Genomic DNA, 4,376 nt, shown 5'->3' with positions numbered 1-4,376 from the left:
AAAGTTGGTAAGTCATCGTCACATTCCATAGATAATGTTTTCTAGTTGATGGATTAAAGCATAACTTGTTAGTATTTCCCAATTCTGTGATAAGGGAACTGTGTGAAGTTTAATAGTGAAAAATGTTTAATTGTCAACAATAGCACAAAGGTTTTGGAAGGAACAAGGAAAGGGAACACATATGTTGTGGATCTCAACCTTGTTCCCAAAAACAATTCACATGCCTTAGTGTTATTGATGATGATTCATTTTATGGCACAGCGTCTAGGTCATGCTAGCTTTTCTTGCTTGACAAACTGCGTTCTAAAGAACTAGTTTTAGGTTTACCTCTACTAAGTTTCATTTAGATCATGTTGTGATGCATGCGCAAAAGGTAAGCATGTTAGGTCCTCTTTCAAGTCCAAAATGTGGTAAGTACCACAAGACCTTTAGATTATACATATGGATTTATGTGGACCTATGAGGATACAAAGTAGGAGTGGAAAGAAATATGTGTGTTAATTGTAGATGACTTCTCTAGATTTACTTGGGTTATTTTCTTTCTAGCAAGGACGAGACTTATGATGAGTTCCTTGTCTTTGCAAAGAAATTCAAAATTTGAGTGGTCAAAATTTACACCTTAGATCCGACCATGGAAAGAATTTGAAATTTAAGTTCGATGACTTTAGAGAGACAATGGTTAGATCACAATTTCTCGCCCCTAGAACACCTCAACAAAATGGTGTTGTTGAAAGGAAGAATAGAACATAGAAGAATGGCTAGGACTATGTTGATAGCTAGTGGTCTTCCTAAAACTTTTGGGCAGAAGCTGTGAATACTGCTTGTCATATTATAAATCGGCCATGGTAAGACCTTTATTATAAATAAAATCCTTATGAGCTGTATTTTGGTAAAAAGCCCAATATTACATATTTCAGAACATTTGGATGTAAATGTTTTGTTCATAATAATGGGAAACAAAATATTGGAAAATTTGATGCTAGAAGTGAAGAAGCTGTATTCTTAGGATATCTTCTAGTAGCAAGCTTATAGAGTTATAATAAAAGGTCTATGTGTGTAGAAGAAAGTGTGCATGTTATTTTTGATGAAACAGATAAATTTGATGCAAGCACACAGGTTGAAGATGACTTCGAAATAGGATTGCAAAAGATCAAGTCTTATTGATGAGACTTTGGAAGACGAAGTCATGGGAACAAAGCCAAGGGAACAACATCCTGTTCCTGTTCCCAATGAGGAAGAAGAAGAACTAGTGAAACACAGTGAATGAATCCACTATTGTTGAACCTGGTTCCCAAACGGGAAATGAAGATGATCAAGGAAACCAAGTTTCCATCCAGGATTTCCAACCAAAGCCTTGGAAAACTCATCGTTCCCATCCTGTGGAACTAATAATCAGTGACATAAAAAGGGAACTCAAACGAGATCTCAATTGAAAAATTTTGTGCTTTTCATGCTTTTCTTTCTATGTTGGAACCTAGGAATCATGAAGAAGCTCTCACTGATGCTGATTGGATCGTAGTATGCAGGATGAACTTCATCAATTTGAAAGAAACAAAGTTTGGCACCTTGAACCTAAACTAAACAAACAAGGTTATTGGTTTAAAGTGGGTGTTTCGAAACAAATTAGATGAGTTCGGAACATTATAAGAAACAAGGCCAGGTTAGTTGTGAAAGGATACAATCAACAGGAAGGTATGATTATGAAGAAACTTTTGCTCCAGTTGCAAGATTGGAAGCAATTAGAATTTTCATAGCTTTGCTGCCTTCATGGGTTTTAAATTGTATCAAATGGATGTAAAATGTGCTTTTCTAAATGGTTATCTTAATGAGGAGGTATTTGTAGAACAACCTCCAGGTTTTGAAATAAAGAATTTCCTAATCATGTCTTTAAGCTTGACAAAGCTCTTTATGGGTTAAAGCAAGCTCCAAGAGCATGGTATGAAAGACTTTCTAAGTTCCTTCTTGAAAATGAGTTTAAAAGAGGAAAATTGGATCGAACCTTGTTTTTAAAATCAAAAGGAAAACATTTATTAGTTGTTCAAATATATGTTGATGATATTATATTTGGTGCCACTAATGAATCTTTGTGCAAGGACTTTGCTAATCTCATGAGTAAAGAATTTGAAATGAGTATGATGGAGGTTAACTTCTTCTTGGGTTGCAAATCAAGCAAACAGAAGAAGGAATCTACATCCATCAACAAAAGTACATAAAGGAACTATTGAAAAAGTATGGTTTGGAAGCATCCAAAGTAATCATACACCTATGGGAATTCAACCAGATTGGATGAAGATTCTATAGGAACAAGTGTGGATCAAACCAAGTATCGAGGTATGATTGGCTCATTACTATATCTAACTGCAAGTCGTCCTGATATTGCTTTCAGTGTAGGTTATGTGCAAGGTTTCAAGCCAATCCAAAGGAATCTCATCTCACAGCTGTGAAGAGAATCCTAAGATACCTCAAGGGAACAGATGATTTAAGCCTATTCTATTCGAAGTGATACCTTTGAATTAAAGGATTTGCGGATGCTGACTATGCGGGAGATCTGGTCAATAGAAGAGTACATCAGGTATGGTTCAGTTCCTTAGTCATAGTTTAGTTTCTTGGAGCACCAAGAAGCAAAACACAGTTGCTTTATCTACAGCTGAGGCTGAATATGTTGCAGCAGCAGCATGTTGTTCCCAAATGCTATGGATAAAACAACAACTACGTGACTATGGAATTACTTTGAATGTGTTCCCATCTATTGTGATAATACTAGTGCTATTAGTATTTCTAAAGATCCCGTGCATCATTCAAGAGTCAAACACATCCATATTAGGCATCACTTTCTGAAAGATAATGTTGAAAAGGGTCTTATTAAAATGGAATTCTGTGAGACTGAACGTCAAATTGCAGACATTTTGACAAAGCCCTTAAATAGAGATAGGTTTGAGAAATTGAGACTTGAACTTGGCTTAATCAAGTTGAAATGATTGCTACAATATTTCCCCTTTGTGTTGATTCTTTGGCATTATGTTGGATGTGCATATTCGATGTTTTATTTGCTTAAATACATCACAATTCTTATATGATTATTTCATGTGTATAAGTAAAAATGTCTGAAAACTGCTCACCAATGTCCAATAATATTCCCCTTATTGTTCAAAGACAATTCTATGCCTTAAGTGATGACAAAGGATTAAAAGAATTAATGGAGTTCCAAAGTAGAAAATTTTTGTTTCCATTCATTGTTCCCAAACGCTGTTCCCAGCGTATTAGTTAGATTTTTTTCTTTCAAAATTCAAAAACCAAAAATATTTGTTCAGATTTTTTTCCTAAAAATCTGATTTTTCCTATATCTCTCAAGTTAGTTGAAGATATTTTTTAATAGTTGAAGATTTTTTTTCAAAAACGTGTACATACACGGTTTTATTTTTTCTTTTATTTCTCTTCTAAAACAAAAATTAACTTTTTTTTACTTTCTCATAAAACCGAAAACTCCACAAAATATGAATCCAAAAAACTTCTCACTCTCTCTCCTCCCACAAACCGAAAAACCCTCTCCTTCTCCATTAACATTGAATCACCATCCCCATGGATATTTCTCCAAATTCATCAACAAGAATCTAAGAAAAAGGAAAACAATGAAACGTGGAAATGGAGTGAAGACAACATGCAACAAGTGAGGGGGAATCGATGTTCCTGAGAGAGGACAACAAGAATTGCTCAAAAATACCACGGCATCTAGGTATGTTCATGGTCTTTTCATTGATGTTTCTTGGTGTAAAGAGAATTTTCGTCAATTGCTCAATATGATCAAGTTTCAAGGTTGGGAGCATCTTTTGTGAATTGTTATGGAAAATTTAATTCCTAAACTAATGGACAGAATTTTGTGAAAACTTTTCCATTGTGAAGAAGGAATTGTTCTACTTGTAAAGGAACCCAAATTGATTTAATGCTAAAACTTTGGGTAAATTCTGGTGTTCCTGTGAAGGAACGATGTTTATTTTAAAAGCAACGAGGTTCCTATCCTTTTCGGATATCTCTTTGATCAATTGATTGTAATATGGTGGTCAAAAGGGAAAAAATTTCTTGATCACAATCTTCTTTCTCCCTACCACAAAATTTTATTTCACATACCTAAGAAAGCCTTATTACCTCGTCTTTCTAAACGTGCTCAAGTTAGCATGTTGGACTTGATTTAATTCATTGTTTACCTCTCATAAACACATAAACTTCCCTCCTTAATGATTACATATTAGTCATTGTTTGAAAATGGTTTTGTAGTTGGTTATGGGGCTCTAATAACCGAAATCTTGCTTAAAGTTCAATGTAAATTTCGGGGCTCAAACCATTGGTGTATCACGGGAAATATGTTGAATGTGCGTGCC

This window comes from Beta vulgaris, chromosome 3 (genome assembly GCF_026745355.1).
Source record: "Beta vulgaris subsp. vulgaris cultivar EL10 chromosome 3, EL10.2, whole genome shotgun sequence".
In the NCBI taxonomy this organism is placed as follows: Eukaryota; Viridiplantae; Streptophyta; class Magnoliopsida; order Caryophyllales; family Amaranthaceae; genus Beta; species Beta vulgaris.
The sequence above is the reverse complement of the archived record's forward strand: the minus strand, read 5'-3'. Positions refer to the sequence as shown.